Source organism: Pezoporus wallicus, unplaced genomic scaffold (assembly GCF_028554395.1).
Source record: "Pezoporus wallicus isolate ANWC-B61680 ecotype Strahan unplaced genomic scaffold, APGP_CSIRO_Pwel_v1 contig_3017, whole genome shotgun sequence".
NCBI lineage: Eukaryota > Metazoa > Chordata > Aves > Psittaciformes > Psittacidae > Pezoporus > Pezoporus wallicus.
Window position 1 is genome coordinate 4183804 of NW_026638957.1, and position 15753 is coordinate 4199556.

The 15753-nt window shown below is 41.9% G+C and overlaps 1 protein-coding gene across 2 annotated transcripts in view; it reads right to left on the reverse strand.

The window, feature by feature from the left end:
- The window catches only part of ASB2 (ankyrin repeat and SOCS box containing 2), a 42202-nt gene extending 26870 nt beyond the window's left edge, over nucleotides 1-15332 (reverse strand). The window contains exon 1 of one of the 2 annotated variants that reach the window (XM_057413428.1): nucleotides 15213-15332. The gene's annotated coding sequence lies outside the window, so the exon portion shown is untranslated. Of the gene's footprint in view, nucleotides 1-2308; nucleotides 2738-15212 lie in introns of those variants that run through there. The other variant, XM_057413427.1, reaches the window with a different exon arrangement.
- Between the last annotated feature and the right edge of the window lie 421 nt (nucleotides 15333-15753).

The window sequence follows — 15753 nt, forward strand, 5'->3', positions numbered from 1 at the left end:
TGGATAAGTCATATCTGGCCAAAGTGGTCTTTCTAAATGCACCTTGAATCTATTTGCTTACTCTAAGCCTGCTTACTATAGGTTTAGAGTTCTGGAACCAGATTTATGAGTTAAATGCTGGGATTACTGTTCACCCTTAACTTCGGGCTTTTGAGGGAGGTTTTAGTGTTTGGCTGTCCCCTGCATTTCTGTGGCAGCCCAAGAATCACACACATGTAGCACACAGCATCCCATCTGCTGTAAGAGAACCTGATTTTTAAAGCTGTGGGGATTATTCCTTAGAGATTGCTTTGACTTCAGTTCTGCATCACTTCACCAGTGATCTCTCTTGTCAGATACATGTCTTAGGATACTGCTGCCTGTGCTGCCATGTAATAGCTCAGTCTGACAGGATCTTCTGGATCTAAATTTACCATAATTTCCACATAGGGCCTGATCTTAATTTTGTCATCCTGATTTCTGTCAGAGTTTGTTTATTTAGATGTAGAAACCAGACCTGTGTCATAAGGGGAAACTTGGCAGCATACAGTCACCAGAAGATAGGGTTAAAAATGAAATACTTGTTCCAGTGACAGGCTGCAATGCTCTGCCCTGTGTTAACTGAGCAGGGCAGAGCATGTACCTCTGAAACCAAAGCATGATCTCTGAAACCAAAGGTACCACTCACCAGGGTGACTACTAGTAACAACTCGCACTATGGCAAAAGCCACAGACAAACACAAGTAGATTGCTATTATATTTGGACTACAAGCTCTGTCAACATACAGTGTTTAGGAGAATGGGCCTCTGATCCCTGATGCAACATAAACAACAAGGATTAACAGCAGGCTTTGAACATGCAGAACTGAACTATTCAGTGCCATTAGCATCTGAAACAACTGATCCCCATTGATAGCACTTCCTTAAAGAAAAGCTTATCAAGGCTGCCTGTGCTCCTTCAATAAAACCAAGGCAGCAGAATTCGCAGAATTACTTATTGCTGTCAGAGGAGGGTGGCAGGTGAGTGACAAGGTCATTGAGGGAGCAGGGACAGAGACTTTGCCTGCCTTTGCACTGGGTTTACCCTAGTCAGCTTGTAACTCAATACAGGACCTCAGTATTTATGGCTCAGGGTGCGACAAACCACATTTCTAAAACCAAAACCAAGTATTTGAAGACTGCACGAGAGAAGAGGAGCAGCTTACTCGGTTTGTCTTTTGCAAAGAATGCCTGAGCCCCAGCTTCTGCAGATACGTGCTTGCTTTTCTATGTGTTTGCCTTTACTTTGGAAAGCAGCAGGAGCATGCACAGACGAAAGGTAAACATGGCTGGAAGCCTTCACATTAAACCAAGCCTCCACTTCAGCTCTTACAGTGACACCTTTCAGGCCAGATCTTCTGCTGGCAACGGAAACCAGACCAATTTACAGCACTTAAAGGACTCACATTTTTGCTGTATTTTAGGTTGGTTTCCAGATAAATCTTTGCAATTCTCCAGGGATATTGTGTTGCATAACTGCTACTGGGAAGCAAATGATTTTTTAAAAACAGAGATTTCCATGCCGATCAGATCTGCCAGAGCTGAGGCATCAGAAGAATGACACCTCTTGCTGTCTGGCTGCGGCAACAGGCAAACATACTTTGTAATGACAGCTTATGCAAGCTGCTCAAATTCTAGCCCAGTACTGAAGGAGCAAAACCAAGCTTCCCAGAGGAATCCTCCAAGCAAACAAATTCCCTTGTCTAGCCCCAGCTGTCAAAACAGGTCACCTATCAGTTTGACATATATTATGATGCCATCAAGTCATGATTCTGCATGAATTCTTTTCTGGAAACGCATATACCTGCAAGCTTTTATTGTTTCTCAGAAAGCACTAGTGCACATAGCAATCAGTGCAATATTAGCTTCATGCCTTTCCAACTGGAAATTTGTAAACAAAAGAAATCATTTGCTGATGTTACGTTTTCCCTTCACACTGTGCTTTGCACACTAAGATGTACCTTAGCATGTTGTAACTACAGCAATGATTTGTGAGCAGGCTATTCTAGGGACAAAGATATAAGCATCACCTGCAAGTGAAATTAGAAGAAGGAAATGACAGAGCTACAGTTCTGCTTAAAACCAGTGAATGTTTCATGGCTCATTTTGAAAAACAAAAATAAAAAATCCCAAACCCAAACCAAAGGCAAGCCACAAAACCTCCCAAGATGGGTGCATGGTGTTAAGGTGTTAGGTTACAAACTGCTATGCAAATAAATATTTACATAGAAATAGCAAACTGACAGATTGAAAATGCTAAACAAGTTCAAAACATGCATATTTGCATTACCTTTTTGTTCTGAAATAAAAGGGTAATAATACTGTTGAAATGGGTTATCTTCTTGATTAAGTCTTAATTCAGAATATCCTTCCTGGTCTTCATCTCCCTGCTTTGCCTGGGTGTTTCAATCAACTGCAGGACAGCTTTGAAACAGTCTTGCTTTGAAGCCTGAAGTTTATTTCTGGATCACCCCATGATCAGTGAATACAAGCCAAAATGTAAGTTGTTCTGAATCTCAGATTTCCTGCTTGAAGATGCATGACAGAAACTTTTACCTATCCTAAAGTTCTTCTTTGTTGCATTATCTGAAGAACTTTACTTCATCAAGCATCCTGTAGCTAAGTGACACAAAGCTGACCTTTCTATTACATCATTATTTATTGTTCCTGACACGTAGACCATATATGGACATGTTTCTGGAACCTAAAGAAAGAAAAAAAAAAAAATGCCATATGATTTTGAGTTGTCCTGGAGAGTTTTACTTACTTGGGGAGAAGGGGGCTCCATTTACTTTTCTTTTAGCTGCTGATTGTTAAACAAGACAGCCAAACCTTACATGGGTATTTACTGGTGTTTTAGAGAGTGGTTTGTATATTTTTGAGTCTGCAAGTTTGAGACTTAAGGATTCTAAAAGATGACAAAAGCAGCTGTAAACCTGTTCCAAGTAGTATTTGTAAGGGTTTACTAGTGCTTTTATACCACATAAATATGAATGACAGACCCTCTCTCAGACTCCTTGAGGCCATAAATGTGAAATGGTAGCCATATTCCCCACATCTAGCAGAGGGCAAGCTGGCCAAGGAAGAGATAGCATTCATCTAGGGATGAGCTATAAGAAAACGGCACATACAGGAGAACTGACACTTGGATTAGCTGGAGCGCGGGCATAATACTCACTTTAGGAAAGTTTCTATGTATCTGCTAGCTATTATAATGAATGAAGAAAAACTGTAATATAGTACCAAAATGATGCCTGTTTTTTCCCTCAGCTCCTGCTTCACTGATTCCTGTGGCAAAACATAGCACATAAAGATAATAAGTCTTAGACTGCAATGGGTCTGGTTTCCTTTCCAAGTACCTCATCAAGCCTCAGGCTAGCTGTACTCACACTTTCAGTGCATAAACACTCCTAAGGCTTAGCAAGACCAATCTTGAAGGGAACCAATTTATCAAGACTATAGCATCCACTAATACATGATCCCTTCCAACTCACCTGCTTTGCTTGTAGGGTCTTTCAGTACCAGTGTCATTCCCTCTCCATGCTTGGTCCTTGATCCAACTTACTTTGGCATGACAGGATGGCCAGTACGTGACTCGTCCCCTTTCCGTGCTGCCTACGAAACCATCTGCTCCTCATAACTAATGCTAGGGATGTTTTTTTATCTAAAGTTAAGGACATTGAGCTGTTACTGCAGCAGGCAAAGAACCCCTGGATGTCGTCACCAAGAGGGTGTGAAACTCTTACGCCCTTGATGATGTCAGCCAACCATCTCTGACTTTCAACCAGCACCCAGCACTTTTTTCGCCTGATATTACTTTAAGACTGTAACCAGGCTTGGCTTAAAACCAGGAGTGAATATTCCCACATTTAACTCTTTTGCTTGCCTTTTGTCAGACTCTCATTGGATCCACACCCTTGGCATCCTCATGGCATGCTTGATGTCCCACTGAACTCAAGGAAAAATGCCAAAACTGTGATGCAGATTCATGCAAGGGAGTCTATGTCTGCCAGGATGAACCATTTGATTAGAAAAAAAATATGAGAGTTAAGGTCCCATGGCTGTAAACGCTGCAGGTGATTCCCCATGCCATTCACACCAAGCACACTGCAACTCCCTTCCCTCCCACATTCCTGGGTTTCCTTGCAAAGCACTGTGCACCTCTGACATATTTGGGGCCCTATGAATGCTGTTTACCATTTTCCAGTAAAAGCACAGGACTCCAGAAGATCTGTTTCCAGATACCACTAACTCTCCCTTTTGTCTTAAGTCAATCATTTAACTCCTCTGTGTCTCATTTTGTGCAGTAATGAAGTGGAAATAATCAAATGCATTAACTTCTGAGAAGAGTCCAACATTCCTTGCAGACGGAAGCCAATAATACTACTTGGATAGACGTTGCCGAATAAGACCTTATTTAATTAGTATCAGTGAAATACTCAAAGGAAGACCTCATAGAATTTTGAAGTACAGAAAAATTACTATACAGGAATGAAATCATACATTTGGGAATTGATTTTTTTTTCCCAATAAAACAGTGTTGTGTCTTTATTACAACACATTCAAAGCATAAAAATAACAATCATCATGATTTATTAGCATTGCTTCAGATTTGCTAATATTTCCCCTGGGGCATGTTATAGATCTGCATTTTCAGCTTAACCCCAGGACTTTCTAAGAGATAATAAAATGTCACCTGCAAAAATAAATACACAAATTTATATCGTTTTCTAGACAGATTTCAAACTCAGACACTGCATATTAGATCTGTTTGCTTTCTCTTTAAATAGAAAATTATGGAAACAGCCAACTCATGCTGGTGGGGAGTCAGCTAGGGTCTCACAAACAGGTCATGGTGAAAGATATTTGAATATGAGAGAAGACAAAGAAGGACAAATGTGAAAACAACAAATGGTGAAATGAACAGCAAGATTCACTTTATTCTTCGTGTTTCCCCCAAATAGCCAGCAGAAGCCATGTTAGGAAATAACATTTAACATTTCCTTCATTTTTGGATTTTTTCAGTCTCTACCTCCATTAGTTGAATTAAGAGGCCCCTCAGCTCTACTAAGATGCACAACTGAATCAGGCAACTGAGACTGGTGAAAAAAAGAAATTCATTTGTGCACCTGGCAGACTGATGAGCTTGTTACAGACTCATTCTATGTCAAGCTGCCATCAATATGCCCTCACATGATGAAATGCAGGTGAGAATGACCATTAGCACAAACTGTATTTTTTGTCCATAGCCTATATAACTGTCAGTGATAACTAACTCTACTGAATCCAAACACTTGGCTCAAGCATGGCTGTTCTGAAAGGAAGAAAATACTGATTAATTCTGACAGTAACAGTCCCTGGACAGAAAATCCTCATGATACTCTGCCACAGAACAGCGTACTGCTTTGTGCACCAATTACCTGGAACTCTTATGTTGTTAGTTGTATGTTGTCTGAACTTCTTTATTGCAGAAAGACAGCAAGATGTTTTGTGGCATATTTTACTAAGAGCACAGACCTATGGCACACATCTCTGTACTTCTGCCATCATATTCTGCTTCCATCAGACGCTCCCAAGATTAAACACAAACACCAGAACCAAAAGCAACTCTCCTGTGCCTCCTGCTACACAACCCACGTTCAAATAAGAAGATAGAAACTCCAACAGGAGAAGATGGTTTTGATTTCCTTTGCAAGAACTAATGATTACTTTGACCACAGTACTCTGAGAGAGGCAAGGAGCCAGAGGCACTCGTATGGGAGAAGATGCAGGATGTCACACGTGTCCAGGAGTAAGGAATACAATATACATTATTTCTTGCTGACTCTGCTGCCCAAGTAGTTCAGTGCTGGAAATATGTAGGTGTTTTGAAATGTCTCTACTAAGAACATAATTCCCTTTTCAGGAGGAATTCATCCCACTAATGGCTGCTGACTCACATCCTGAATCAGGGTGGACTGCAGCTCAGTGTATGACTTCCACCTCTGCACATTGGCTCCTCGCAGATAACATTTATCTTTCAGATACAATCAAAATGGAGTCCTCTCTCCTTTGGAAATACGACATGAGCACAAAGGCGATCACACAGTATCCAGATCCTAAGCCCCATTTCAGGTATCTGACGACTCAACCCAGACCTGCCCTTAGAGTGAGCTTTGGAAGAGGGCACAGCTACTGCAGTCACTGCCTTTCTGCAAATCTCATCATAAGGTCACATCCACTGACTCAAACTGAAAAAGGAATCAGTCAAAGAGAACATGAAATGCTAATATGAAGTGAATACAACCCAAAGACTGTACAAACAAATGCACATTCTTTGGAGAAAGAGGAGAAGCTTAAACATTATCATTTAGCTACATTTTGCAGTGCAAATATCATTTATCTTATGTTATAATGTATGTTAGTAAGAATTCTAATGAAAGATTTGTCTTTTTCTTGACCTTTACAAAATCCACAAAATTCAGAGAACCTGATACGGCCCTTGGTTGCTCCAAGGCTTTTGCAGGGGACCATGAGGATGAGAATAGCAACAGGAGACACAAGCTTCTGTGAACAGCAAAGGTCCTGGGAAATACAGCAACTCCAAAACAACAATGATAGAAAAGTAAAATCAGTTCTGATGGAAAACAACCTTTCCACATTTTTATTAAAGCAGTCTTTGGAAACATACAAGGGGTGTTTACCTCTCCATTAAATCCCTTAGGCTAGTTTTTGAACAAAATCTCTTTTGATGCATTTCTCTGGTACCCTCAAATTCCTTTAAGACTGAGTTGTTTCTAACTATTGGGCCTGTTGTTTGCAGTAAGATCTGTTGCATTGCTTTCTAGATAGTGATCTGTTTTGCTTTACTATTGCCACAGATAAACAAGCCTCAAAAAACAAAAGATGCCCCTGCCAAAATTCAGCAGCTTGTGAAGTGGCCATTAATTGAAGCACAATGAAGTTCAAGGAATTATGACTTTCTACATACTTCTATACTTGGAGTTGAACTAATGCTAGTAGGTGCTACCAGAGTGGCAAGGCAGAGCAGGACCTTCCTGTGCACATACACAGGGACAAGTGGTTGGTTTTGATTCCTGAGACACAGGCTCCAGCCTGGCATGGGATGAATGCTGAAAGTGGCTTCTGCCCACCGCAACTGGATGTGGATTTGCTGGACGGGGCTCAGAAACTCAAAGCAAGGGGACAAGCAGTGGTCCATGCTGACTCCTGCCATGCCATGCTGGCCTCTTCCTGCAAATGAGCTGGCCAGGCCTGGGATATCATCAGCTGCTGTGCAGACAAGAGCAGTGAAAGAACCAGAATGGACTGTGCTAAAGGACACTGAACTATCAACTCTATTTGCCCAATGTTGTTTCTGCTGTGCTGTCAAATTATATGTAATAAATACAGTATCTGAAGCCCTAATCAAAGGAACCATTATTTATACTGTCACTGAGAAAGCTTTGTTGTTCGGCACTGACTGCTTTGAGCATGAATAAGAGAGGACCAGAGGTTTATGCCTCCTTTAAGTTTAAATCATAATGCAATAGGTTTGTTTTGCAGGGCTGACATTTAATTATTATGCTCTACATCTATCAGGTTAAATTTAGATTGAAATTTAGGACAAGTGTCTGGACAGAATGTCATGATACCAGTGTATATCTGTTGCGCAACATGCCATACAAATGTGTAATGTTCAACTCAGTTAAAAATAACCATACACTTACCTAATTCAGCAGGCTTCTGGACTCTGTCTACTGAGCTGGTAAGCAGTCAGTACAATAATAAGAGTTCACAAATACACTGAGGGAAGAGATATCACTGGATGTCAGGAGTAAGAAGACAGAAAAAAATTAAATCTTTTTCTGTATTTGTTCTATCTTTTTGCTTTGTATCAAGTAGTAATTACTGTTCCATAGCAATATATGTGTGACAGTATAAATTATCTTAAAAATTGCTGTGACCGTGAAAACAATTTTAGAGCTTTTTCCCACCAAAGTAAGAGATCTCCGATTCCTCAAAAGCAGAGTTAAATGGCTGCTAAAACTCCCACCCTAAGCCTAGAAAAGGACAGATTCTTGCCCAGCTATGAAATAGCTTGCTACATACAGGGTTTTCTCAGCTACAACAGAGCTAGGTGACACCAGCCAGGATGGCTGAGGCAGGGAGACCCAGATCTTCAAACTAATCATCATTAGCTTCCAGAGCTGTGTTTGGAAACCATAGCTCCAGGGCAAACCTGAGCACAGGAAAAAAAACTCAACCGTTTTACAAGTGTCAAAGCCGCAAAGGGAGATAGAAAATCTGTTTAACACATTTACAGATAAGATGAGAGCAAGCACAACAGCACCGGTGAAGTCTAGAGTGAAGAGCTGAACTTCAACCAAGCTGCCTTGATGTTACTGATCTGTGGCAATAAACAGGATATATTTTCTCCATTTGACCTGCTGCCGTGCTTCTGTCCTTTGGCATTTATCTAGGCCCCCACTGCTGCTGAAAGGTTAGGGTGTTTTCACCACGCTGTGGATGGTGGGGATCTACAGGTGCTCCATCCACATGTGGGTGATGGCCATCAATGCTGAGCTCTCCTCCAGTGCAGGGAGCTGGCAGCCTCCATGGCTCCTTGCTGTGAAAATATCCCACATAGGTCCACAGGTTCCCAGCTGGTGCACAGTCTCTGTCCACCAGTGTCTCCAGAGCTACAGCCTGGCAGCGGGAAGGTCACTGGGATTAGTCAGAAAATGCAGAACGCTGCTGGCCATCAAAAGGAGGGGCCACCAGCTATAATGTGCAAATCAGCTTGTTATCAGGGTGCTCTTGAGAGCACCAAAGCAGTGTGCAGCACTGCTGAGATAGCAGTGGGGTAGTGTGGGGAACCAATGCTCCTGAGGCAGATGAGCAAGGAGAGGGCTTTGTTTCAAAGCACTAGAAATTGGATACAAACAGCTCCCTGGGTCATTAGGCTAAAGCTGGTCCAGCCCAAATGAAGGGGGCTGATACCTGTGAGTTGAATAGCTGATGCTATTCAGCACATTCAGGCTTGGCCTGGGTATAGGATGATCAAACACATCATGGATTACAGTGGGTACTGCCCGGGCTCCTTAGCAAAAAACTCTCACCCTCAGGTGGGGCAGTCTTTTGGGACTACAGCGAGAGGTCACACTATTACCATGTCAATGTAGAGAAATCTATCCATCCACTTTGTGCTTGCTGTCCAGATATCAAAAGACTTTTCTGTGAGGGCATGCCACAATACCTTTCAACAGTGCGTATGTCATGTTTACCATTTTTCCTTTGATGAGTGGTTTCCTTTTGGCCTGAGATTGTGAGACAAGTTTAGACATCTCAAGCTGCTTGCGTTATATATGGGTGTAAGTGGGTACATGCAGAATGTAAAAAATATTGTTATAGAAATCCTGCAAAGACTGAGTCATTTCTTGGTTAGCATGTTCTATTTTTCATAAAAATGGTTTTGCTTTCTCAGTTGCCATTGTACATCACGTCTGTCACATTAGTTGTGATCACAGTTATAGATCATGGATTCATTTCTGACATAATCTTATTTTCTGTTGTTTCATAGCTAAAAATCAATCAGGCCAGTGGTCAGCTTAAGAAAACAACATGGGTTGACTCTGGCAGTGGTGGTTTAGGAGCATTTGCAAGAAACTTCTGTCAGGATAAATAGTCCCCTTCAGAGATATCCTGCCAGCTCATAGAGACTGGTTTAAATCTTCAATACTTGGCATTTTGCAACCATTAGAAATATTTTTCTGATTATTTACTTCTCAACAGTTCTGTTTTCATGTAACACTGAACCCAAATTTGAATCTTGCTAAATTTTTTATCTCCGTGACATTTTGAAGCAATGTGTCCCAGAGCCACAAATAGCACATTCCTGTGCTATTGTTGTTAGCCTTCTGACAACCAGCAGGGACCTATGTGGTTTTGAACACACGGAGCAGGGATCTCCATCCCTGATGGATGTTGGCACTGTGAGCCAGTCACTAGGGGAAAGGCAGGCTGAACACACCAATTTAGTTTTTGACACATCGAATCCCACGGAAATGACATTGGGGCATGCTGAGAACACCAAGTTCAGGTTGCACAGGAAACTGTGGTTAGCTTTAAAACACAGTCAAAGAAAAAAAGTTCCAAACCTCATACATTCATCAAGGCTTCACTTTTGTAGGCAGGAACTCTCAGTGCAGGTGCCCACACACTGGGGCAGGTTGTGCAGCATGTGGACCAGCAGAGCTTTAGACACATTTGTGTCTGGCAAAAGCCAAAACACTCCTATCACAAAAAAGTGATGGATAGTGTGAATTTTCAGCAGTGTTATGAAACATCTCTGGCTATTGATTCACTGCTCAGGATGTGAATGGGAATGGAGTGTTTCATAATAATTTTATTTTAAATTATTTTTTTTTAAGGGGGAAAAAAAAGGGAAGATTTACCATAAACCACTGAAGTAATTTGAGGGTCCTGTCCTCATCACTGATCTTCTTAACCACAATCCATACCACATGTTTGGCCTCAGAATCAGTTTGTTTCGGCTCTGCATCACATCTGTATAACAAAGCATGGGAACCAATACTCATTTAGTGATATGCTCAGGTGTATCGGTTCAGTACTGGAGAAGCTGATGGAGTCACAGTGCTGTGCATTTAAGGGTGGCATCCCAGGAGATAAGACCAAACTGGGATGAAGTTAGTAGGTATTGACCAAACTTCAATCTGTCCTGCAAAATGGGAAAGAGAGATTGTAGAAGTCAATGAGAAGATTCCTCATCGCAAAGTTAAAATACATAGCAGATAATATGGAGCAATGAAAAATAAAATGACAGAAAAACACCATGCATAATATGACACACATGTGCGCAGCTGGTTGGCTCAGGCCCTGAAAAGCCTAGAACAGATCTGGAAAACTGAGCATGTGCAGAAGCTGCTGAAGTGCGAGCCTATCTGATGCATCCCCCAACTGTAATGTGTTCCCCATTGTAGTACCTATTTACATGCTGCAGAGATGTGACACGTACATGGATTGACTTGCTTTATCTAAATTGCTGCCCAGACCTACTTGTTTAGATGCCTACATGTAGCTGGTTTGCCCATTAGCCTTCTCAAAATGGTGCAAAAGATCTGAGGGGTACAGTCCTTCCCACGTGTGTTGGCAGCACTTCCTTCCAATAGAATAACTCTTCAAAAGAATAGGCAACATACCAGACATGCCCATTAATTTTGCACATTTCAAGACCATTCTCTTGCAGTTTGTCCTCAAAGACCTCCACCCCCAGTAACAAAAGACTCTAGGCTTCCAACATTTATGACCATCAACAAACCAAATGCATAAGATCACTTAAAACATTTGAATGGGACTAACCCTGGAAAAAAAGCCTCATTTTACATCCCACATTTGCAGGCTTATCAAGTGCCCAGTGGAAAATAAGTAGCTGGGACCATAGCTCGTTTTCCAGTTTGTAAAACCTATGAGACCAGATACTTTCTTCAAGGTTCCAACAGTTGTATCCAATGAACTAATCTCTTCAGGGGTGGCAGAGAAAACATTCCATCTGAAGAAAATCTTCAGGAGCTGTTTAGCATCCATCCATGCAGAAGGATCCATTCAAGAGACCATCACACTTGGAATTATACTGATAAACATGTGTCAATCCTGCCTATGAGGATCTGGGCCCACAGATTTATAAACTTCAAATCTTTGGAGTTAATCATTGATGTTAAACTTAGAAGTGTGATATATTGAATCTTCCTGTTGGAAAACCTGCCTGTCTCTTGAATGCCTTTCTCCATTTCTCCACTGAGCAATATAATGCAATGTGTTTGTTGTCTGGCCCGAGCACGGTACTAAAGTATAATTATTGCACCAACTTGTCAAGAAGCTGGACAGGTCTGTTTTATATTCCTTCAGTCTTCATTTAGTTTACATTGTCCTCATAAGGAGCCCTGCCCATATAGATACGTATGTATTTATAAAACACCCATCCATTTTGTACACAGAGCATTTCAAAGTACATTCATCTCTGTAAACACTCAGACAAAAACCCCTTTGGCATCGAAAGCACTGATACCAGAAAGAGACTATTTTCTTTGTCTCAACACAACCCTTTCTCATCTTTGCTGTCATGCACTACCAAGCACAGCTGTGTGATTGTATGCCATGACGATGCACCACATACCATTACTATTAACAGGCTTGAGAAATGCTGCAACTCCAGGTGAGGAGCCCTCCAGGTTTAACCCCCAGAACATCAGCTGGTGTTCAGATACTTCTAGAGGGGCTCAAGTGTGAGCCAAGCAAGAATCTGCTCCACCTGAGCAGTGCTAGGCATCTGGCAATACAGAGATTGCCAGATACAGGTGACTCTCAATGTCTATGGGAGAGTGCTAAGTGATCTAGCCACCTCCAGCATCCGAGGGCTTTCAAGAAGCTGTATCTTCCAGTGACAGTATGCAAAGGGATGGTGTCCAACATAGCTGTAACCCCAGCTCCTGATACACCCAGTGATATATTGTTCAAGACCTCTCTCCTCTGATTATAAGCGTTCTTCTAATTGACTCATGGCCCTTTTTTCTTTTGCCGCCAGCTCTGTTCTTTAGCTTAACTGGCTCTTCATTCTCCCTGGTGTTATGCCCTTGCTTTATTTATAGAAAGCACTGGTATCTACTCTGGGATACTTTCTCTCTAGCATTAATATGGCCAAGTTCCGCTTGTCCCAGAGAGGCTCTCAGTTCCCCTGCTCTGCTCAGCTCTCCCTGCCTGCACCTGTGTAGTGTGAGTCTGCCTTTAGGGAACACTGGACATGGTATTTGGGAGATCTCAATATCTAGTACCACAGGATGTTAATACTTGCCACTATTAACTATACTGAATAGTAGCATTCCTATTATTTCAGGAAGCCATTGGGAAGCTTAACTGTCAGAACTGCCAATTTTCCCCCTCTAAGGATAGTTGTTTTTACATACTCCTCCAACATCATGGAAATCCTCTTTGTGTAACATAGCACAATTAAAAGCTGCTTTGACACCAAAGATACCTTTAACAACATACTTAATTCTTACTGTTTGAACTAACTCATCTAAAAGAGTCTTGTGTATTTCTTCATTTTCTTTGCAGGCAACAAAAGCTGGAGAAGAAAGTTGCTAAGTACAAAGTATTTGATGGTTTCCTACTGAAAACCAGTGACAAATTGCCAGACAGTAAGAGTTACTCTAAGGCACCTGCTGGGTGTTCTACTGCAATAACAGCAACTGTCATTGCCTCCCTTTGCTCCAGAGCTGTGGTCCAGTAAATACAGTCTCCAGCAATCAGCTGTGCAGAGAGCTGTGCTGGGATGTAGGTGGCAGCTGATGGCAGGAGCAGCTGGGAGCAAGTCAGAATCACTTTCTTGGAGCTGAGGCTTTGTGCCAATCAACACCGTCAAGCTGGACATGGAGGACAAGGGACCCAGATCCCTTCTGTAACAGCTACAACCCAGTTTGACCATGGGATCTGCACAGCCTTATGGCTGGGAACTAGGAACACACACTTCTCCAGCTCATACCAGCACAAGGGACAGAAAGGGCTGTTGTGCCTGAGGAAGAGGGTAGTGATGCTTGCACGGCTACACCACGCTCTCACTGCAACCACAGACTAGACTTAAAGTGGCTATGAGCACCCTGAGCTTCCTGACTCCCTTGTTTCCCATTTTCGTCATTGGCTGTTAGCTCTGTGATACTCCTAGCTCCTCACAACCATACAACACTCTGGTAGAGCCAACCTGAAGAAACATGTCTGGACAAGCTGTAGCCTATTGGCCTTGCTTAAAACTCTTCTTAGACCACACAGCCCCCAGGACCTTGGTTTTGAGTGTGGTTGGGTTCTTTCCCTCCAGGTGGCTATGGACTTTGTCCAAGAATGGTTCTAGAGCACGTGCTTGCATGGGAATAGCATGGATGGGAGACAGCTCTGAACTTCTGCTTCCACCCTTTTGTGAGTGACACAGTCTGTGCTTCTCCATTTTTTTATTATAGAAGTAGAGTTTCCATAAAAGAGGCTCCAGACTGTTTTATAGCTCAATGTTTTTCAGCAAATTGGTTGTGACCCCTGTAGTCCCATGCGAAGCAGCCAAGAGGGTTGTGATATGCTGGAACATTTACTACACTAGAAAATAAGTATAGTCCTGCTCCACGCCGCCTTCTTCATGTCTAAGGTCAGTTATGCTCTATCAGCTTCTCCAAACAATCGAGTCAGTCCAACAAGCACTGATAATTATTTCTCTTGCTTTTATAACAAATATACTGGGGTCAATGGAATATTTGTGTTACAATGAGGGGGCCACCACCCAGTGGAGGCTGTTAAACATAGATCCAGCTTGCTGAAGGCTCATTTAGTTTAAATAAACCTATTTGTGTTTTAATTCTGTATTTAAACATATAGGTGATTTCTCTTTTAAGTAAATTCACTGATTTGTTGTTTACATACAGGTAAGGGACTTGCCTATCATTACCAAAGAATCTAATCACATACCTGATGGAAAAGGGGTTAAATGCACTTTCTTAAATGCATCTTAAATCCTACCTGAATCCATTTAAGCATTCCAGGTCTTTGGGTATTCAGACCAGTTCTTTCTTAAGTGATAATTCTGCACCAAAAGGTTTATCAGCAAGGGCTATTTAACACCTAGTCAGGTGTTAAACCTATAAATAGTTTCTTTCTTGGCAACATTTAGACTTTGCGCCATGAAAAGTCACTGGCTTGCTTTCACTGTGAGGTCAGGTCTGTTAGAAGGAATAGCCTGTTTAAAGGACACAGAAATCCCTATGCAGACTTAGAAAAAACCCAACCCAAAACCCCACAAAAAAAATCCAAATGACAAAAATGAAAATAAAAAAAAAAAAAGAACCACAAAACACAAATCAAACCCCAAAATAAACAAGTTCTGTTAAAAACCCATTTCACTTACTGGTGTGAAGTCTACACTGGATTAATTTCCTTGTTGGGTCAGTACAGACTCTGCCTGTATCTGTTCTCTGTTCACAGAGCAATGTCTTACTTGGTGAAGTTTTCCTCCTTTCCATCCTTATCACCATGTTGTCCAGAAATCAGGTTCGCTGGAATTATACACTTAAAGCCCTCAGAAGCAGAGGTATGAAGCCAGATACTTTTCCCTGACAAAACCTTGATATGAAATCGCTTCAGACGCCTCATTTTCTTACCTTTCCACATTCTCTGAGTAGAATAGCTCTGTCTTCTTTTGTCAGATATCCACCAGCAGAGGCAGTTTACATAATGTTCTCACACCTCAGACTAGCTGGTGCTTTGGACTCAGCAGATTAAGCAGTGGTCTCTACTCTTCAGGCATGGGTGGGGAAGGAGCCATGATGTACTTTTTTTCCTAAGGAGTCTGTTTCAAGCCTCTTCAAAGTTGCAGAGAAAGTACCTGAAAACGTGAAACTCATGTTTGAAAACTGGTGAGCACAAAGAACTCCCAATTTCTATTTTTGGAATTCATGACTGTGGAGATGACCTCCAGATGCAGTAGAGGGGAGCAGGCTGAGTGTTGAGATACAAGTGCTCCTAACTAATCATTTTGAATTGATTCCCATTGCTAGACACACTTCCCAGCAGTGAGATTAGTCTGTTATGCAAGGGTCCTGGTCCTTCATGGATTTTGTGAGGTGCGGGCACTTCCTCAGAGATACATGAGCAGTCGTGCATGAGCAGTCAGAATAACATATCCTGTTATTCTGTACCTCA